Source organism: Gracilinanus agilis, chromosome 3 (assembly GCF_016433145.1).
Source record: "Gracilinanus agilis isolate LMUSP501 chromosome 3, AgileGrace, whole genome shotgun sequence".
NCBI lineage: Eukaryota > Metazoa > Chordata > Mammalia > Didelphimorphia > Didelphidae > Gracilinanus > Gracilinanus agilis.
This window is the reverse complement of record NC_058132.1, coordinates 61,933,861-61,956,742: the sequence shown is the minus strand read 5'-3', so window position 1 is coordinate 61,956,742 and position 22,882 is coordinate 61,933,861. Positions and strand designations below refer to the sequence as shown.

General features: G+C 44.3%; 1 protein-coding gene across 1 annotated transcript in view; it reads right to left on the bottom strand.

Moving 5' to 3' along the window:
* Positions 1-19,259, bottom strand: part of LOC123243156 (non-compact myelin associated protein) — a 49,679-nt gene extending 30,420 nt beyond the window's left edge. The window contains exon 1 of the mRNA XM_044671343.1: positions 19,152-19,259. The gene's annotated coding sequence lies outside the window, so the exon portion shown is untranslated. The remainder of the gene's footprint in view (positions 1-19,151) is intronic.
* Positions 19,260-22,882: the final 3,623 nt, after the last annotated feature.

Sequence of the window (22,882 nt, the reverse complement as noted above, 5' to 3'; positions counted from 1 at the left end):
GTGGGAGGGGAGAGAGAGAGAGAGAGAGAGAGAGAGAGAGAGAGAGAGAGAGAGAGAGAGAGAATAGATAAAAGGGAACTGAAAAATGAAAATGAGGGGATGATCAGCATGAGGGTAAATTGGAAAAATCTGAAGAGACAGGAGTAGATTTGGGAGAGAAGTAAACATGGATATGATATCTTGGACATTTCCTTAAATGGTGATCCTCAGCAGGAATTCACCATTTGGGATGGTGGACAGAGAGTGAAGGGAGACAACATCTCCAGGATGAGAAGGCTGCTGGGGATGAGGTAGCTATTCTGGTGGGTCGAGGCCTTACATCTCCTCCCTAAACAATAAAGGACATCAGTGCTTAGCCCTTGTTAGGACCTATTTCCAACAATGCTGCCCTGGAAGGCAATGGGAAACCCAGCTTGTCAGAGAGGGACCTTCTAGCAATGTCAGTATCCCACTGGACTGCAGGGGTAGGGAAGAGTGTGCAATATGGGGAATCTCATGGAAGAGCATAAATGATGAGAGAGAACTAACAGGGGATACCAGACACAAAAGGAACCAGACTTTGCATATTCCATAGTTTAACTAATGGCACAATATTAAAAGAGATCACTAACATACTACAGGACCAAATAAAGTCAGGAATCAAAAAGAGATTGATGGCCTTGAGCAGGTCTCAAATACTTCTCAGAACCAAATCTTTTTTTAAACCCTTGCCTTCCATCTTAGAATCAATACTGTATATTGGTTCTAAGGCAGAAGAGCAGTAAGGTTAGGCAATGGGGGTTAAGTGACTCAACCAGGGTCACACAGCCAGGAAGTGTCTGAGGCCAGATTTGAACCCAGAACCTCCCATCTCTGGGTCTGACTCTCACTCCACTGAGCCACCCAGCTGCCCCCAGAACCAGATTTTAAAGTATATTGGGAACTACTTTTTTTTTGGTTGGAAAATATTTATTTAATTAATTGGTTTAGAATATTTTTCCATGGTTCCATGATTCATGTTCTTTCCCTCACCTCCTCCCACACCCCTCTTGTAGCCAAGGAGTAATTCCACTGGATTTCACATTTGTCATTGATCAAGACCTATTTCTTACCAAAATAAAGATAGAACATAGATAATTTTAATATTTAAAAAATTTTAAATAAATGTTTATCTTTAAAAAAATGCTTACCTTCTGTCTTAGAATTGATATCAAGTAACAATTCAAACAATTGATACCAAGGTAAGAGTGGTAAGGGCTAGGCAATTAAGTGTCTTGCCCAGGGGCTCACAAATGGGAAGTATCTGAGGCCAAATTTGAACCTAGGACCTCCCGTCTCTGGGTCTGGTGCTCTATCCACTGAATCACCTAGCTGTTCCCTTCTTTGGCTTCTTTATGAATTCTAGATAACATTGAGAAATTAGGAGGGCCGCTGGGTAACTCAGTGTATTGAAAGCCAGGCCTAGAGATGGGGAGTCCCAGGTTCAAATCTGGCCTCAGACACTTCCTAGCTGGGTGACCCTGGACAAGTCACTTGACCCCCATTGCCTAGCCTTTACCACTCTTCAGCCTCAGAACCAAAGCACAATCAATAGATTCTAAGACAGAAGATAAGGATTAAAAAAAAAAAAAAGAAAAGAAAAAAGAGAAATCAGGAGGCAAGAGACCCACTTGTCCTCTTGTTCTGCTCATTTCTCATTTGAACAGTTCTGGGTAAGGTAGACTGTCCAAAGGAAGGCAACAAGGTAATTAAGAGGCCTTCATCTGGGTTCTAGTTCATGTCATCAGGGGATTAATTTTGATTATAGCCTGGACTAAAGAAAGCTCAGGGCAACATAAAAAGCTGCCTCCACATCCCCAAGGGGACTTCATGGGGAAGGTGGGCTAGACTGATTAGAGGGCAGAACAAGGAGCAGTGGGTAGAGATGGTAGGGAGGTAAATTTAGACTTGACCAACATAAGGATTTTCTAATAATGAAGAACTACCCCAAAGGGGCTACCTTGGGCGTGAGGGAGCTCCCCTTCTCTGGAGGTCTTCAGCGAGAAGCTGGCCAACCTTTAGAGGAAATTCTTTTTTAAGGTCTGAGTTGGGCTAAATGGTCCTTCAGTCACTCCCACCTCTGAGATTATGAGTTTCAGTCCAGTCCTGTTTGTAAGCCAACGTGCATTTCTCTAAGGTGGCATGGTGGATAGAATGCCAGACTTGGAGTTAGGAAGTCTCATCTTCCCGAGTTCAAATCTGACTTCAGACACTTACTAGTTGTGTGATCCTGGACAAGCCATTTATCTCTGTCTGCCTCAGTTTCCTCATGTGGAAAACGAGCTGAAGGAGGAAATGGCAAACTACTCCAGTATCTTTGCCAAGAAAACTCCAAATGGGAATTCAATGTGAACTGGACAGATCTCCAGGAATTGATGCAGAGTGAAAGGAGCAGAACCAGAAGAACATTATACACAGAGACTGATACACTGTGGTACAATCAAATGTAATGGACTTCTCTACTAGCAGAAATGCAATGACTCAGGACAACTCTGAGGGATTTATGAAAAGAACACTACCCACATCCAGAGAAAGAACTGTGGGAGCAGAAATTCAGAAGAAAAAGATTTCCTTGATCACATGGGTTGATGGGGATATGATTGGGGATGTAGACTCTAAACCAGGGGTCTGCAACCTTTTTGGCCGTGAGAGCCATAAACGCCACATTTTTTAAAATGTAATTTCGTGAGAGCCGTACAGTGCTCACAGTGCCGCTCCTGTAACAGCGCCTGGAAAAAAATGGACTTTATGGCTCCTGCAGAAAGAGCCACATCTGGCCCTCAAAAGAGCCAGATAAGGCTCGAGAGCCATACATTGCTGACCCCTGCTCTAAACGATCACCCTAGTACAAATATTAATAATATGGAAATCGTTTCTGATCAATGACAAGTAAAACACAGTGGAATTGTGCATTGGCTACGAGAAGGGGTGAGAGGAGGGGAGGGAAAGCATGAATCTTGTAATCATGGAAAAATATTCTAAATTGCTTAATTAAATAAAATTTAAAAAAAGAAAAGAAAACCCCAAATGGGGTCATGAAGAGTGCTAAACAACAATCAACCTTCTCTAGGGCCCAATTCTGACATCCTTTGCCTTCCCCTGCCTCCTTGATCCTTGAATTAGAATGTGAGCTCTTTTAGGACAAGGACTATCTCTCTTTTGTCTTCACATCCCCGGTGACCGGTATAATGCCTGGCACATAGTAGGCATTTAAGAAATGTTTACCCATGGATTGTCTTGCTTTCTCTACTCCTTTTCTTCTTCCTTCCTTTGCCTTCTCCCTCTCCTTTTCCTTTGGTTGCCCCCACTAGATGGATGATTAGAGATGGAAGGACAAGCCCTCAGTATGTGATATGACCAAGACTGCTGGTCAGGGGGCCTTTGCAGGTGGGAAGAGTCCTTTCCAGCCTCTGAGAAGAACCCGAGGGACCTAGCTGGCACTTGTTTTTTCAGTATGTGTCAAAAGACTTAAAAAAATAATAGTAATGATGATTTCTTTCCTTTTCATTCCTGCTGTGTTGGCTCCAGGTTATATAACTGCTCCTTTGGCAGGTACCCCTTGGGGGCCTCCAGAAGGCAGAGCCTGGTGGTGACATAGATAAATATTATTCTGCTCTCTGCCCAGGGCTCCACGTTCCCAGCCTGAGCAAACACCACAACCCATAACATTCCCGGGACATCTCTCTCCTGGGCTTTGGGGAAAAGAGGTGGAGTCACACGGAGAGATGCAGGCTCTCACTGTCCCTGCTTTGGGACTTGGACATGGGGATGTCATAGGGCACCAGCTTGCCTCCTGGCTCCAGCCATGTCCTGCAAGCCAGATGCACCAGCCCACCCTTCCCCTGCTTCCTGCCTGTCCTCCTGGGAAGCCTACTCAGTCCTAGGTGCCTTTCAGAAAGCACAAGGTTCCCCAAAAGGGGAGGAAAACAGCTACTGGGGAATGATGAGACAAGTTATAATGCAGGACCGTAGCAGAATATTGCTATAAGGGCAAGAAACAATGAATGTGAAGAATACAGAGAAGCATGGAGGACAGCATGAACAGATGCTAAGTGAAGGAGGGAGCAGCAAGAGAACTAGAGACACAGTGATGTAAATGGAAAAGGAAACAATGAAACAATCAGAGCTGAATGTGCTCTAATCGTAGGGATCAAACTTAATCCCCCAAAGAAGAGATGAGAAGATGCTCCTTGCCTTCTTGGCAGGGTGTGGAATAATGGGCAGAGTGTCAGACTTTTTCAATATGGCGGATCATTTTTCTTTCTTTTAAATTTTGTTTTAAGGGATGGAGAGTGGGAATCACTATAGGAATAATGTAGAAGATATAAATATGAGATATATGTACATAGATGATATAAATATATCATCAGAATAATATAGATGTAAAATAATTTAAATATAAATACAAATAATATAGATGAATAAATATTAGATGTATAAATGCTGACATAAATATAATACACTATGGGTATAATGTAGATGATATTAAAAAGATGTCAATAAAAATATTTTTTAAAATAAAAAAGGTGGGGGATCTTCAAGGAGCTTTCAGTCTCACTGGGGAGGGGCAATATGTGATTGCTTAAAGAATTTATCACCGTGTGAACTATATGGGAAGGAGATCAGGAGAGAAAGAGGAAGGAAAAGAGCAGACCTAGAGGAGAGCAAGTTCTATAGTTCTTATCCAGGAGCTCTAACATTTCCCCTTCCATCATCCTTCTCTGTGAAAAGATCTTGGCTCCCAGACTAGGGAGCAGTTTTAGCTTGTGGGAAAAGGGAGTGGTATAAATGGCCCCAGAAAAAAAATTCAGAGGTAGCAGGGTACCAAGGATCCAATCCTCCCTTCAGTGCTGCCATTTCACCGTCTTTTTAGGAAGATGGTTGACAATGTGGCATAGTGAAAAGAGTCCTGTACTACAAGAGATAACTTCCTGGATTGATAATGATGGTGCTATGTGGAAATGAAGGTGTTAGAAAATGTATTAATAAAAATTGTAAATTAAAAAAAGAGGAAGTAAAAGAAAAGATCTCTGGACTTAAAGTGGAGATCTAAATTCTACTAATCTAGTTTGATTCTGCTAAGAACTGATTGGAAGCTGTGTGACCTTGGACAAATAACCTAACTCTCCCCTTCCCTACTTGCTCTTACCTCCCCAACCCCAACAGTATTGATTCTAAGGCAGAAGGTAAAGGTTAAGAAAAAAAGAATTCACTGGAAGACCTTGTGCTAGATAGCATCTTTGGGCTTCAATTTATTCATCTGTAAATAGGGCTAATAATTCATGCCATGCCAACCTCACAGGGATGGTCTAAGGCTCAAAAAGACTGGAAAGGTCATTAAAATGTTAAGTATATTCATGGAAAAGTGCACAGTCCATGCACTACTTGGCATCCTCTGTTGTGAGGAAGATCATTTAGTATTAGTTACATATATACATAGTTTATATGGACCTAGCAGGAAGGGCTGGAGGATTCCAGGATGGAATGAAGGAGCAGGAAGTTGCTTGTGCTCTGAGAGAGACTCCATTAGTGGTTGGCACAAACTGTTGCTAGCCCTGGGAGATCTCAGACCTGCATCCTGATTCCCTGGGATCCTGAGTGGTGGAGGCTTTCAACAAGGACAAGACCTGCAGAGCTGCACCAAGTGGAGGAGGGGTTTGGGATCTGGTGGACAGCATCTCAAGCTGTCCAAGGTACTTGGGTACCTTGGACCACCTTGGCTTTTGGCATCCTGTGATCGTCTTGGGATTACCGTGAGAACCCTCAAAGCCACCCTTAGGTCCTTTAACTGTGCTGGTCAAACCTGGCTGGAACCAGGTTTGAAGCAGCCTTCCCAGAGACTCCAGTACTGCTCCTTTGGGCCCTGCCTGGCTAGGTTATTTAGATTAGAGAAGTCAAGTCCTCCCCTTGCCCTGTGATTTGCCCTTTAGGGTTTTAAGTGTAGAATCCCCTATCCCACCTTTATTAGTAAATCATAATTAATAACTGTTAAAAACCTTTACCTTGCCTGCTGGTTCCAAAGACCCCGGCCTAGGGTGAGCAGAGTGACAGTTGGGGCTAACTGCCATTCTTGATTCTTGGTCTCCCTATCCTGGCTGGTCCTGTCTTTCCTTCAACCCAGTGTGTGTACCCACAAACCATTAGGACACATTTACATCCCTCGTGCCCCATCTTTTTTACACCTCCTACCTTAATCTCTTCCCCCATCTCCCAATGGGTTTATAGAAAGGGTTAAGCATTTCCTGAGGGGCTACCTCAATGGACTGGGCAGAGCTACAATGAAGTCCTTGGCTGACACATACCTGGCTATACTGTGACCAATCATCAAGTTTAGAACTGGAAAGGTTGATAGAAATTGCCTCATCTAACATCTTTATCTTAAAGAGAGGGAAGCTGAGACCCAGAGTAATTAAGTGATTAGCTCCAGGTCACAGAGCAGCAGAGGCAAAACTTGAACTCAGGGTCCTCTGACTCCAAGTTTTGTATTCTCTCCACTCTAAACATCCATCATCAAATCTTCTCCTAGTAGATGTTCACAGGGGACTCTTCAAAAGCCTGGCTGGGAACCTACTGGACACTGGGGCCACTGTCATCTTATTAATTGCTCAGGAACTTTAGAACCTTTCAAAAAAGACCATGACAAGTAGCTCCAGGAAAATGGGGCTTAAGTTTTCTACCACTGTGGTCATTCTTCCCTCGGACTGGGGGAAAAAAAGCAAGCTTTGTCTTGAATATGAGAACTAACCAGTTAGCTGTGTGTCTTGAGAAGTTCATCTACATGGACTTCATTTTCTTGCCCTATAAAATTAGTAAGTTCCAATGACATGATCTTTAGAAAGGACCTGAAAATAGAAATCATCAGACACAGAAGGGACCCTGAAAGGGTCTTTAGAACCCAGAGTGTGGCAACTTGAAAGGGACTTAGAACAGGAAGAATTACTATTTCACTGAACATGAGAGCTGGGAAGAAATCCTAAAGCGCAGAATGTGAGAGTTGGGAAGGATATTATTAGTATTTTCTTTTTTTAATTAACTAATTTGTTTGCTGCACTGAAGTTCCCACATGTCTCCCTCCCTCCCCACTGAACCAGAGAAAGCATCATTTGACAACAAAAAAGAAATGTATACATAAAACCATGCCAAGATCTGTTCTTTCTCTGCAGGTAGACACAGTTATTCTTGAAACAATATTTCTGTTGTTGTATATAATGTTCTCTTGGTTCTACTCATTCTGCTCTTCAAAATTCCATGCAAGGGGCAGCTGGGTAGCTCAGTGGAATGAGAGTTAGGCCTAGAGACAGGAGGTCCTAGGTTCAAACCCGGCCTCAGCCACTTCCCAGCTGTGTGACCCTGGGCAAGTCACTTGACCCCCATTGCCCACCCTTACCAATCTTCCACCTATGAGACAATACACCGAAGTACAAGGGTTTAAAAAAAAAATCCATGCAAGTCTTTCCATTTTTTTAAGCCCTTACCTTCCTCCTTGGAACCAATACTATACTATGTATTGAATGGTAAGGGCTAGGCAATGGGGGTTAAGTGACTTGCTTAGGGTCACACAGCTAGGAAGCATCTAAGGCCAGATTTGAACCTAGCACCTCCCATCTCTATGCCTGGCTCTCAATCCATTGAGTGACCTTTCCATGTTTGTTTGTTTGTTTTTTAATTAACCCACTCAGCATTTCTTATGGCACGGTAGTATTCTATCACAACCGTATGCTACAGCCATTCCCCAACTGATGGTCATCCTCTCAACTTCCAGTTCTTTGCCACCATGAAGAGAGCTGCTATAAATATTTTAGAACATAGAACATAGGTTCATTTCCTTTCCCCCTGATCACCTTGGGAAACAGATCTAACGATGATATTATTGCATCAAAGGGCATATATGATTTTGTAACTCTTTGGGCATAATTCCAGATTATGCTCTCCAAAATGGTTAGATCAGTTCACAGTTCCACCAATAGTGTATTAGTGTCCCTATTTTTCCATATCCTCTGGGAAAGATATTAGAACATGGAATGTTAGAGCTAGAAAAGAACTTAGAACAGAGAAAGTGAAATGTGGAAAGGAACCTTAGAACAGAGAATGTCAGAACTGGGAAAGCCTTTAGAACACAATGTCAGAGCTGGGAGGAACCTCAGAACAGAGAATGCTAGAGTTCCTCCACCCTCCAACCTTTCTAGTCTTCTTACAAATTACTCCCCAACACAGATGCTTCCATTCAGTGACATTAGCCTCTTGGCTATTCCATGAACAAGAGTCCATCTCTGGCATTTTCTCTGGCTGTACCCTATGCTTGGAATACCCTCCTTCCTCCCCGTTACCTACTGGCTTCGCTGGCTTCCTTCAAGCCCCAGCCAAAATCCCACCTTCCAAAAGAAGCCTTTCCCAACCCCTCTCAATGCTAGTGCCTTTCCTCTCGTAAATTATTTGCAACGTGTCCTGTCTATATCTTATTTGTAAATTTTTTTGTCAGTTGTTTTTACGTATTCTCCTCCATTAGATTACAAGATCCTTGAGGGTAGGCACTGTCTTTGCCTTTATCCCCAGTGTTCAGCACAATTCCTGGCATGCAGTAGCTGCTTAATAAATGTGAGTAGGGAAATCTCATCCTTAAGACCTCAGTTCAGATAACTCAGGAGAATTTGCTCTTGATCCAAGAGATTGGCCTAATGGCTTACAAACTCCCCTTACTATTTGTTATTCTTATCTGGGTCTCATAAGGCATGTTCTGCTTGCATTACTACCCCCCATGTTACAGAGAAAGACACTGAGGGTAAAATCTGCTATTTGCTAGCTTTGAGGTCTTGGGCAAGTCCCTTTCTTCTCCTCTGGACCTCAGTTTCTGCCTTTGTAAAAGGAAGAGGTTGGGCTAAATGACCTCTGAGGCCCCAACAATCCTCTGGTTTCTCAGACTCACTAGGCAAACTACTTAGTTAGTACTTAGAGGCAGAAGAAATTTCCATGAGACTCTGGATGGAGAAGAGGGTGGAGGTGAAATGGTAGAAGGAAATGCATTTGTTCATCTAATCACCAGAAAAAAATGACATCCACTCGATCTCTGCGAGGGGAGCTTGATGGTCTGAAGTTCGTGGCTCTGGCCAGACCCTTTCCTGGGGCTTTGAGGTAGAGAGCTGAGCCTGCTATCACAGGGACTTTGGGGGCCTGGGAACAGGACTCAACACATTTATCAAAACAAACAGCAAGCAAAGCTGGACCAGGCTCCTTAAGGGAAGCGTAGGCGTAAGGAGGGAAAGGGGGAGGGAGGAAGATGGACCAGGACTAAATCACCGGATCTGAGGGAGATGGAGGACCCAAAGGAAGAGGCAGGAAGAGCCACGGGTTTCTCCTGGCTCTGAGAAGCATTCCCAACGGCAAAGCATGTCAAAGGTTTTCCCTTGGGGTCATTTGCTTGTCCTCCCAGATCCTGAAGAATCCTAGAATTATCGAAAGCTAGAGAGAGAAGGTCTTTAGAGCACAAAATCATCACAGGGCTGGGAAGGCCCTTAGAACATGGAGTGCCAAAGCTGGGAGGAGCCACGGAACACAATGTTAGTACTGAAAAGGACATTAGAACATAGTATTTAAAAGCTGAGAGTGACTCCAGAACACAGAAAGTCAGAAGAAGCCTTAGAACATAAATGTCAGGGCTAGGAAAGGTCTTAGAACATTGAGTAACAATTCTGAGGGATTTATGAGAAAGAACACTACCCACATCCAGAGAAAGAACTGTGGGAGCAGAAACAGAAGAAAAACAACTGCTTGATTACATGGGTTGATGGGGATATGATGGGGATGTAGACTCTAAGCAATCACCCTAGTGCAAATAACAATGGGGGTGTTGGGGGGAGGAGTGGAGGGAAAGAACATGAATCATGTAACCATGGAAAAATATTCTAAATCAATTAATTAAATAAAATTTTAAAAAATTAAAAAGAACATCAAGTGTCAGAGCCGGAAAGGACCTTAGGATACAGAACATTAGGGCTGGGAGAGCCCATATAGTCCAAACTCCTCTGCTTCCTTGACCAAAAAGTCTTTTGGGATAGAAAGTACCTGGTTCCCCATCTTCACCTTCACTTCCCAGACAAATTCATCCAATTCTTTTAAATTGTAGCTTCACTGATGCATTTTGCTTTTATATTATGCTCATTTCCAAATGGATCTCTCTCTCCCCCTCCCCAGAAAGTTTTCCTTTACAAAATAATTCCGTGAAATCCATCAACATGGTATTTAACAGCATATGAGCCATTCCACACCCTTTGAACCTTGCCTTTCTAGCAGAAGGAGGAAGATATGTTTTCTCCTCTGAGTTCAAGGCTGCTCATCATAATACCACAAAATTCTGTCTTGTTCTTTTTTCTTTTTATATTGTTTTTATATTGTTGTAGTCATTCATTCCAAGTGTGGATTAAAGGTGCTCAATAGGTCACCAGGGCAACTAGCTGGCACCATAATGCCCAGAGCACCAGGCCTAGAGTCAGGAAGATTCATCTTCCTGAGTTCAAATCTGGCTCCAGACATTTATTAGCTGTGGGACCCTGGACAAGTCATTTAACCCTGTTTGCCTCAATTTCCTCATCTGTTAAATTAGAAGAAAATGGCAAACCAATTCAGTATCTTTTCCAAGAAAATCCCAAATGGAGTCAGGAAGACTTGACATGATTGATATAGAACAGGTCAGGTAATAGAAGCAAAAACATGACAGCAAAATAGTCCCTGCCCTCATGTAGTCCACACCCCACTAAGGGAAATCCATAGAAAATTAAATACAAAATACATATTAAGTAGATATAAAGTAATTTCTAAAGTGGGGGTGAAAGTAGAGAAGGAGCAATAAATAGGTAATCATCAACACAGAATTCTTGCAGGAAGCCCCACCAGATCTGAGCCCAATAGAAAGTACTCTTCTCTGCTTCTGACTTAGAAGGTTGAGATGCTCCTGATTAGAGAAATGCAGATTAAAACAACTCTGAGGTAGCACCTCACACCTAGCAGATTGGTCAATATGACAGCAAAGGAAAGCGATAAATGTTGGAGGGGATGTGGCAAAATTAGGATACTAATGCACTGCTGATGGCATTGTGAATTGGTCCAACCATTCTGGAGGACAATTTGGAATTATGCACAAAAGGCTTTAAATGAATACCTACACTTAGATCCAGCCATGCCACTGCTGGGTTTATACCCCAAAGAGATAATAAAGAAAAAGACTTGTACAAAAATATTTATAGCCACGCTCTTTGTGGTGGCAAAAAATTGGAAAATGAGAAGATGCCCATCAATTGGGGACTGGCTGAATAAACTGTGGTATATGTAGGTGATGGAATATTATTGTGCTCAAAGGAATAATGAACTGGAGGAATTCCATGTGAACTGGAATGACCTGCAGGAATGATGCAGAGCGAAAGAAGAACCAAGAGAACATTGTACACAGAGACTGATACATTATGGCACAGCGGAGTATAAAAGAGTTTTCTACCAGTAGCAATGTAATGCTCCAGGACAATCCAGAGGAACTTAGGAGAAAGAACACCATTCACATTCAGAGAAAGAATTTGGAACCAGAAATGCATTAGAAAAATATATGATCAATCACATAGTAAGATAGGAATGTGATTAGGGTTTTGATGTTAAAGATTCACTCTACTGCAAATATGAATAACACGGAAATAGGTTTTGAACAATGATACATGTATAACCCAATGAAACTGCTTGTAGGCTTTGGGAGGGGGGAGGGAATCAAGTAACCATGGATAAATATTCTAAATAAAAATTTTAAAAAAGAAGGTTGAGAGGCTGCTCCAGAATTTGAAGAATCTAGCCCCTATTTGGACATAGCCAGAGAGATTTGCCCTTGAGATTCAAAAGACTTGGTCTAGAACAGATGGCCCACGGGCCAGATATGGCACCCCCCTCGAAATGTTCTATCTGGCCAGGTGACATTATTCCTAACCTGACAAATACAATGAGTAGGATACAATACAATGAAATTTCAAAAGAGTTGCCTTAGAAACAGACTGACAGATGAGCATTTCCTTTTCTTTGGCCCCCTCTTTAAAAAGTTTGCCCATCACTGGTCTAGAAGACTTCCTGGTACTGAAGGAACTGGCAGGTGAGATTTCTGAGTCACTACCATAATAATATTTGAAAGCTTATAAATAATGGGAGTGATACCAAAATATTGGAGAAGGGCAAATGTCCTGATATTGAGGGGGGAGGGAAAAAAGGAGAGGGAGTGAGACAGAAAGAGAGAAAGAGAGAGAGAGAGAGAGAGAAAGAATAAGTCTGCAACTATAAGCCAGTGATCTTGATTTTAATTAATTCCTGAGAAAATTCTAGAAAGGATCATGAAAGAGATAGTTGGAGAATATCTAGAAAGGGAAACAGTGATGAAAAGAGTCAATATTGTTTCATCAAGAACAAGTCATGCCAGACTAACCTCATCTTTTTTTTGGACAGGGTTACTAAAACAGCAGATAATGAGGATTTGTGGATATGGTTCATTTAGATTTTAAAACTTTTGATCAAGTATCTTGTACTATTCTTATGAAGAAGAAAGAAGGAAAGATGTGGACTTGGTAATTTTCCAAAGAGATTTAGACCAAACTCAAAGAGTAGTCAAATGGTTCAGCATCCAGTGTTAATGCTATAGGAATTCTTCAGTGGAGTATAACAGAGATTTGTATTTGATCTAGAGTTCTTTTACTTCTCCATTAGTGACATAGAAGATGACATGCTCATTGGATTTGTAGATGGGACAAGACAGGAAGGAATACTATATGACAGTCAGGATCCAAAAAGATCTTGACAAGCTCTAGAAGAACACTGGGCTGAAACTAAAATGAAATTCAACAGAGGAAAATATAGGTCTTTCACTTAACCCCCCCCCAAAAAACCAAGTTGAGGACAGATAGATAGCAGTTGTTTTGAATAGGATCTTGAAGGGATTAAGTGGACCAGAAATTCATTATAAAATCAGCAGTATGATGTGGCAGCCTGAGGAGGTAGTGAAATTCTCAGTTGCATTGGGTGGAGGGTCTTAGCTTCACAGGAATAGGAAATTAATAATACCCTTGTAATCTATGTGTGTTAGATCACATTTCTGTAATACTGCATTCAGTTCTGGGCACAATAATTTAAGAAGGCCATTGATAAGCTAAGAATGTCTAGAGGAGGGCAATCAGGATAGTAAAGGTACTTGAATTCATAATATATGAACATTTTTTGAGGAACCCACCATGTTTAGCCTTGAAAAGTGAAGATACAGGGGCTGGGGCATGATGATTGCCTTCAGGTATTTGAAAGTCTGTCATCAATCTATTGTTTGACCCAATAGGGGGAACCTACACAAATTAATTTCTTCTCTCTGTCTTTCTCTCTGTCTGTCTGTCTGTTTCTCCCTCTCCCCTCTCTCTCTCCGGGATAACCCTGGTCAAGTCAATTAACCCTGATTGCCTAACCTGTTCATGTTTCTTCTATTTTAGGATTGATCCTGAGACAGAAAGTAGGGGTTTAAAAAAGAAGAAGCAGCAGCAGCTTATACTCTTAATGGGGAGAGACATATGGGTAGTGATGGCCAGGAAGGGATGTTGTGGTTTGGAACGGCAGGAGGCTGGTGAATGGGGCCATAGGGGAAGTAGGTTGACATATCTTTGAAGACATTGATTTGATTATGGTTTCTGGGCTAGGCTTGGAGGGGATGGGGATTGAGGTCACACAGGTACTAAACAGAGCTGGGATTCAAATGCAGTTTCCCAGAATCCAAATCCAGGGTCCTTTTCACTATATCCCATTGCCAAGGGTCAGTCTTGATCCCAGGCGATGCTCACTCTCCAGAGGAGGGATTGGTCGTTCCAGCACCTCTATGGGCCCCCTGCCTCCCTCCAGCAGCACAACAGGTGCCAGGGAAGCCAGCCATTCCTCAGATTGCTCAACAAACCAGGTGTGCACAGTCCAGCCAAAGAGGCCACGTAGGGGCAGCCAGCAAGGACTGCAGAGAGAACAGACCCCTCTGTCTCTAAGACTGGCAAAGCCTCCTGCTTCTTCCTCAGGCAAAACAGCAGCAAGCTTCCCTCAGGGACCTTGGAAACCACATGGAAGGCTTGGCTTCACAGGCTTTCTCTCTAGCCCTGCTTCAGAGGACTGAACTGGGCTGGGCTGTGGGGCCCCTTCTTTACCCATTTGCCACTGAAACTCAAGAATTCATGCTTGCTGCTTGGCAGGTACCTCAGCATTGCCTTCAGGAGCCTTGCTCCTTTTCCCTGTCTCCCCCATAACAAAATTGCCCCAAATAGGGAACCTAAGTTAGATTTTAACTTTGAGCCTCAGTTTCTCAAAAAGTCACTTCTAGGGGCAACTAGATGGCTCAGTGGATAGAGTGCCGGGCCTAGAGATGGGAGGCCCTGAGTTCAAACCCAGCCTCAGTCCCTTCCAGGCTGAGAGACCCTGGGCAAATCATTTAACCTCATTTGCTTCACCTGCACCTCTCTTCTGCCTTGGAGCCAATATTTAGAATTGACTCTAAGATTTTAGAAAGTTGTCTTCAAACTTTATATCCCATGATTCTCTTTGCATGTTAGATATCTCCTAGGTTTGTCCATGAAATGCTTAGCCTGATGTTTACACAGATGAACTACATTAAAGAGTCAATACTGAACGACCTCTTTAGGGAAGATTGAATTCGATCTTCCCTGGATAGGATGGGATAAAGGCCTGGATGAATAGGCTAGAGCTGACTTTAGAACCACCAGGAGCCCCTTCCCTAATGACACTGTCCCAAGATGCCTGTCCTGCAACTGGTAGCCTCTGCCTCCAGCAGAAGGGATTTCAAGTTTCATTTGAGTTAAGATATAACAGATGACAGGTGGCCAGTGAAAGGAGAGGCTTGGAATGTCAAAGACTTTGGAGTTTATGCTTCTCTGTCCCACTCAGGAGTCCTGATTCCCAGTCCAGGAATTCCCAGAGAATCACAGAGTTAGAAAGAGCCTTAGAGATCATTTAGCTCAACCCCTTCATTTTAGAGATGAGCAATCTGAAAGGGAAAGTGAGATGCAGAACTAGTAACAGAATGTCAGGATAAATACCTAAGGAATACTGCTCCCCCTTTATCTTCTGTTTTCCCTCCTTTTGTAAACTCTGCTCCTCCCTAAATCAAGCTGCTGTGTGACCTTGACCATGTCATTTTCCCCTCCAGACTTCATTTTCTTCATCCTATAAAGGAACAGACCTAGGTCTTTGTATCCCCACTGTCAAGCACAATGTCTGACATTGTTGATGAACATTTATTAAGTGCCTACTATGTGCCAGGTGTGAATTAATGTTTTTGATTGATTGCTGATTGGACTAGTTGACCTCAAGTTCCCGTCCAGCTCCAAAGATCTGATGATCCTATGAGACTTGGCTACTCTGCTGGACTGTTTATCAAGAAGATGGCAAAACTGAAAGCCTCAGACACCTTCCCCCAGGGTTAGATGACCCAAAGGAAGTATCTTACCCTTTTAATTTTTTTAAAAGAGAAACAAACCCTGGAACATCCCATTTATTACTATAATACTATAAAAGAAAGATAAAAATAATGTGGAAAAAGGTAAAGAACTATTTGAAAGTCTGTCATCAATCTGTTGTTTGACCCAATGGGGGAAACCTACACAAGTTACCTCCCCTCCCCTCCCCTCCTCTCCTCTCTCCCCCACACCCCCAGATATAACCCTGGTCAAGTCAATTAACACTGATTGCCTAACCTGTTAATGTTTCTTCTGTTTTGGGATTGATCCTAAAAATAGGAAGTAAGGGTTTAAAAAAGAACTAAGTGTAACTAAGAAAAAGAAAGTTTTTTTTTTTTCTGGGTACCTTCTGACTTCACTGATCATATACTTCTAGTTAGAGACACTGTAGTACAGTAATAGTGTCTCCTTTTAGCATGATCCAGCCAACCTATTTCCTGGACTTTGTTTTAGAATGAATCTTCTCTGCATCATCCAACATAGATAACCCTAAGGAAGTATCATACTCAGGGAAGGAATGAAAGAACATGGAAGGGGCTGCTGACACTTTGGCTTTGCCATTGTATTTGAACCTTTTGTATCTTGTATTACGGTATATTGAGAATCACAGGAGCATGTGCCATCTTCCTTTACTAGACTTCAGCCTGTATGAGGTCAGGGACTTTTGTTATCTAAACTTCCTTGGGAAGTAGATAGCTCTGTTCTCAGTAGGTACTTAATGAATACTGAGTAATGATGAATATTTAATATTGTAATATGTGTAATGATGAATATTGAAAATAATAATGAATAATGAACATACTGACTGAATTCATGAGTAAGCATTTATTAAATGCTTAACTGTGTCCTGAGCACTAGGTTAAGTGGGTACAGAAATCTAAAATCGAAACAGCCCCTGCCCTCAAGGAGCTTATATTCTAATAGGTGGCAATAACACATATAAGGAACCGGTGACCAGGAAAGGGTGTTTTGGTCTGGCAGATAATGAATGAAGAAGAAATGGGATTTGATTGATTTACCTGTTTACTGCATTTACTGGAAGGATGATAGAGCCCTTGGATGAACTCAGAGCCCAGTCCAGTTTGACATTAAAGCCTTTGATATTAAAAATATATACATGCAGAAGTGTTCCAGATTGGGAGGAGGTGGGTAGGAAGCACATCACCAATGCCTCACTCAATATCGGACTGATTTCCAGCATGACATGACACGCTAGCTGGGATTGTGGGTTACCTGTGGTCTAACTTCCCCTGTCTCACAGCCTGCCCTTTTACTGAGTACCCAGCTAAATAGCGCTAAGAGGGTATGAGAATGGGGTGGGGAAGTGGGCAGAAGGGGATGTAGAAAGCCAGCAAAGGGGATCTTGGGGCCCCTCTCTCCCAGAGACACTCTGTCTCTGAATCCTGGAAGGTCATAGTCAGCAGGTACCTCAGAAGTGGTCTATTTATATCCCAGGAATTTTCTCTTTATCATCCCAGGCAAATGGTCAGATAGCCTTGACTGAGGTGGAAATAACACTGGATTTGGGGACAAGAGCACCTGGGTTTACTCTCTGGTTTTTACCTGGGTGACTTTGGGCAAGTCATTTCCCTTCTGAACCTTGGTTTAAGTCATTCCGTCTTGTATGATTTTTCCTGATCCTATTTGGGGTTTCCTTGGGAAAGATTTTAGAGTGATTCGCCATTTCCTTCTCCAGTTTATTTTATAGATGAGGAAACTGAGGCAAGCAGCATTAAGCAACTTGTTCACTGTCACACAGTGAGGGCAGATTTGAACTCAGGTCTACCTGAATCTAAGCCTGTTACTCTATCCACTGTGCTATCTAGCTGCCTCGTTTGCTCTTCTGTAAAACTGGGAGGTGGGGGAGAGCTTGGGTCTGATGAGCTATAAGGTCTTTTCTCACTCAAAATATTATACTGTCGATGCTTCTAGTGATGGAGAACTCTGCAACGATCAATATAAGCAGCTGGTGGTTGCCATCTTTCCCAAGATTTGATAGACTCTCTGTGATTTCATTGGTATGAGGAACTTCTACTGGGAGAAATTCTTACCACCAAGGCAATACAGCGACTGCTTTGCAATGTACAGTATTAGAGAATTCCCTGGGGCACTATGGGATTAAGACACTTGTCCAAGATCCTCCAGCCAGTCTCTAAGGAAAGCAGGATCCTCCTGCTCCCCAGGCTGGCTCCCCATCTCCATAGGCAGCCTCTCCCATCCTAGTATTTCAAAGGGGACTTGGGCTTTCCCCAGATTCATCAACAGTCCCTATACTTATTCTCAGGCCTTCAGAGCTGGAACAGACTTCAAAACACAGACTGGCAGAGCTAGAAGTGGTTCCAGAACATAGAATATCAGAGCTGGAAGCCAGCCTTTGAATATAGATTGGCAAGGACTTAAAAAAAGCATTGAATATCAGAGATGGAAGGGACTTTAGAACACAGAATGTCAGAGGTGGGAGGAGCCTTAGAACACAAAATATTCGAGCTGGGAGGAACCTTAGAACACAGAATATCAGAGCCGGGAAAAGCCTTGGAAACATAGATCATCAGAGCTGGGAGGCAACTAAGAAGAGCTTGGAGGGCCCTTAGAACCCAGATCAGAGCTGGAAAGGGCCTTTAGAACAGAGAATGTCATAGCTGGACCTCATAGCATAGACTATTAAGAGTTGTAGTCCAATTCCCTCACCCATAATTTCCCAGAAGATGAATAACAGAGCAAATGCTAGAATGGGGTTCTCCGGACTGCAAGCAGGACCTCCTTCCTCAATAGGGAACTGCCTTCACAAGGGTTTTATCAGATGGAGGCAATTAAAGAGATCCTTTGGTCCCACCTCCTGCCTAGAGGCAGATAAATGCAGCGTCTTTAACCTCATTTTACCAACATAAATGAATGAGGTCCAGAATAATGAGGAGGTGGAAGGTGGTTGAACCCAGGTCTTCTAGACTCCTACAGTTTCCTCATCTGCAAAATGGAAATTATACTCGCCTGCCCTGCATACCTTAAGGGCCTGGCACCAGAAGCACAAACACAAGAGCTATGGCAGTTTGGCTACTTCCTCCCGAGGTGTTAGGAGGCAGATTACTGCACCCATCCGGGGGCTTCTGTTCTCTCCTCCTCTGAAAAATAAGGGGTGGGGTCAGATCCGGACCCCTCCAGAGCCCTGGGACCACTAAGAAGTATGGGCATTCGTTATATGGGGCCCAATTCCACCAATGCTTATTAAATGGTCACCGGTCCAAGGTCCCAGTACAAGACAAAGGCATGAATGGAACCAGTTCCTGCCCTCCAGGTGCTGGATCTCCCAGCCAGATGCTTGGAGGGTTCTTTTGGGGCTTCAGAGCAGAGACCCAGGACAGGGGAAGGAAGAAGGTCAAGTCTATATAAAAATAAAGACGTTCTAAGTCCCCAAAGCAGCGCGAGTTGACACCCCCTCCCTTCCCCCCTCTCCCCTGGCCCGGGTCCTCTGATCCCTGTCCCTGGTTCCCAGGTGGGCTTCCTCGAGCTGCCTCTGGATTCTGCTCTTTGCCCACGCAGACCCCGAGGGAGCTGGGAGGTTCGCCCAGCGACCCCCTAACTGGCCTGCCGGCGAGGACTCACGGGGGGAAGCCCACTACCCCTTACCTTGACCAGCCGCGGGCCCCGCTCACAGGCTCCCAGCCCGGGGCGCCATCGCTGCCCCGCGTCCGCTGCAGACACTCCCGGCCCCTCACCCCGGGGTTCTGGGCACGGACTGACTGCTGCGCGCTCCGCGACCGAATCCCAGCCCAGTCCGCCAGTGCAGCCCGCTAGCCGGGTCCGAGCGCAGGTGATCCCCAAAGGGGCGGGCGCACTGGGACCGCGCCCCCTCCTCCGGCCCCACGCTCCAGGAGGGGCTGGCCCGGGCTGCTCGACTGCGCCAGGTGCCCAGGGGGCCGCGCGGAGCGCGAAGCCGGGGCGCCTCCCTGTGGTCACCTGCGGACTCTCACCGGCCCTATCCCCACGAGCCCACTGCGCCGGGGCTTCTCCACCCCTCCATCCCCATCCCAAGGTTCGAGTCCTCCAGCCAGGACACCTTGGAGCCCAGCAGAGTGTCTTGTCTCCGACTTCTTCCCTTTCGTTAAACTGGGCTTTGCAGGCTCTAGAGCCAAGAGGGACCGACCTCAGGGCATCACTAAATGGTCCAGCCTCCCTGGTTCGCTTGGATCTCCTACATTTGCAGAGGAAATGGAACCCAGAGCAGGCAAGGACTCGGAGGCAGCGAGGGCTGAGCCGCACTCATCCTTTTGTCCCCAATTCCAGCCCTAGGAGAACCATAGCGTACCCACCTAAAAGGGCTGTGGGGAGAAAGTGCCTTGTAAATCTTGAAGCATCCAGTATAGTCTGGTGTCAGGATTTCAGCCCGGTGGGGCCAAAGGACCCCAGTTCAAACCCAATCCTTACCTTCCACCTTAGAATCAGTACTCTGTATTGGCTCCAAGGCAGAAGAGTGGTAAGGGTAGGCAATGGGGGTCAAGTGACTTGCCCAGGGTCACCCAGCTGGGAAGTATCTGAGGCTAGATTTGAACCCAGGACCTCCCATCTCTAGGGCTGGCTCTCAATCCACTGAGCTACCCAGCTGCCCCCCCCCCCCCACTTTCTACTTATTTTGAGTATGACTTTTGAGCAAGTCACCTGGCCTCTCTTCTGCTGTTTCTTCATCTCTAAAACAAGAGCTTGCACAAGAAGGCTCCAAAGTTCTCTTCCGGCTCTAAATCTCCTCTGACCCAGAGAACCAGGCACTTGGGAGCCAGAAGAGAACGGATGGGGGCTTGACTACCCCAATAGAGATTTCACTTGGAATAATAACAGGAGCCCCATCAAAGATAGTGTTCGTTCAACAAATCTTTATTAAGCGACCACTATGTGCCAGGACCGGCTCCTCCCGCTCCCTCCCCAAACCCCCCCCCCCAAAAAAAAGTAAAAGACAGCTCAAGCTCTTGAGGAGCCCCGCGGGTCTAAGAGGGATGAGGAGGAAGGAGAGGTAGAGATAAGATGCCAACACCTATGCAGAGAACAAAGTATAGACAGGATTAATAAGCTGATGAACCTCGCAGAGGGAAAGCACCCTAGTGGAAGAGCAGGGAAGGCTTTATGAAGAAGTCAGGAAGCAGAGATGAGGAAGGAGAAAATTCTAAGCATGAGGGACAGCCAGGCAAACATAGATTTGAGAGCTGGAATGTTTTAGGTGAGGAACAGAAAGGAGGGCAGTGTTGCTGAATCACAGAGAATTTCAATCACTCAGTCAACAAACGTTTATTAAGCGCCTACTTTAGGCCAAGTAGGGACACATAGATGGCTGGGTCTGGACTTAGGAAAGCCTGATCCATAGCTGGCCCCAGACACTTAACTAGGTAATCCTGGGCAAATCATTTAACCCTAGTTGCCTCAGTTTCCTTATCTGTAAAATGAGCTGGACAAGGAAATGGCCCACCACTCCCGGTATCTTTGCCAAGAAAATCCCAAACTGGGTCATGAAGAGTCGGGCATGTCTGATGTGGCTGAACAACAACAAAATATTCAGGGTCTGGAGCTGAGCGCTGGGGATGCAAAAAGGACCAGAAGGTGGTGGAGCCCTCAAGAGCTTTAGGGAAGGGAGTAAGGCGTCAGAAGACTAGAAAGGTAGGAAGGGGCCAGGTTCTGAAGAGGTTTGAACCCAATATTTTAGGAAATCCTTTAGATACCTGAATGACAGGAATGGGGAAATACATGAGGTTATTGCAATGGTCCTGGCATAGGGAAATGGAGGACTTAGACCGGCTGGGGTGGTAATTGTGTTAACAGTTAGGAAAGGAGGAGGCATATGGGGGGAAATGTTTAAAAGGTAGAATCAACAGGATTTGGGAACAAATTGGATATGGGGAGTGAGTAAAGAGTTGTGGATTGACATTTAAGTTGTGCTACTGGGGAACTGGGAAGACAGTGGCACCCTCTACAGTAGTAAAAAAGTAAGGAAAAGAGGAAGGTTTGGGGGGGAATAATGAGTTCAAATTTGGACATGTTGAGTTTAAGATGTTTTTTCAATAAATACTCACCATTCACTACGAAAAACTATGTTAATAGCAGCTCCTATCTTGTCAAGGCAGTGCATTAAAATGTGTTTTTTTTAAACCCTTACCTTCCATCTAAGACAGAAGAGCAGTAAGGGCTAGGAAATAGGGGTCCAGTGACTTGCCCAGGGTCACACAGCTAGGAAGTGTCTGAGGCCAGATTTGAATCTAGGATCTCCTGTCTCTAGTCTTGGCTCTCAATCCACTGAGATTTGTTATCTTGAATCTCTGGGAGCCAGGAGTTCACACTGTGATTGACAGGTTAGATGTCGGAATGTTCCCAGAGAGGCGGGCAGACACAGGAGAGGGCAGTTGGCCCAGGGTGGGTATAAAACTACCCTGGCAGCGGTTCCTTTCCTTTCCCTGAGACCTGAGATCAGTGGATCCTGGTCCTTTGTGGGATTGAGACTTGCAGACTCAGCCTTGCAAGCTCCTCCTGTTTGTTCCTGTACCATCAACAACCTGTACCCAGACCACCATCTCTGATTCTACTGCCCTAGAAATTAGGAAATCCATCATCTTAGTTATCTAGGTTTCCCAGGGCCCGGGAGGGATCCGGGAAGTGGGCAGGAGAAGAAGAAGAGGGTGGAAAGGATGGATATCTCAAACTGGTTAGGCATATCATCTAGTGAAGAAGAAGCTAAAAGATCATACAGCAGTTTGCCTGCTCTGGTGTGGCTCTGGCCAGGCTGTACCAGAGAGAAGCTAACCTTCTTAATTCCTTTACTTGCCTACAGTTTAGAGATTCATCATTATCAATTTAATTAGGGTCTCCCAATACCTCTATCCAATCCCATTATCCTCCTTTGTTAAATACAATCAAAGTTTAAAGTACCTTTCTGAAGTGGTTATTCAAAGCTTCTTTGGGAAGGGAGAGATGAAGTCAGATACCAACTTTATCCAGCTAAAGAGCCCATTAAATAATATCAATTAACCCCAGGTGGGTCCTGAAGGGATATCATTCATTGACCTAAAGGATCCTGCCCGAGCAACTGTTATAAAGGAGGGAGGTGTCATCTCATCCTCTCTCTATACTTCATCTACATACATCTAGTAGATAGGAGGGAGTATCATTTATTATAACAGATTCCTAGCTGCCCCCATTTCTAGAAAATTCTAAACCTTACTTTAATGCTATAAGCAATGCATTAGCGTCCCAATTTTGCCACATCCCCTCCAACACTTATTATTTTCCTTTATTGTCATATTGGCCAATCTGCTGGGTGTGAGGTAGTACCTCAGAGTTATTTTAATTTGTATTGCTTAATCAAGAGAGATTTAGAACAT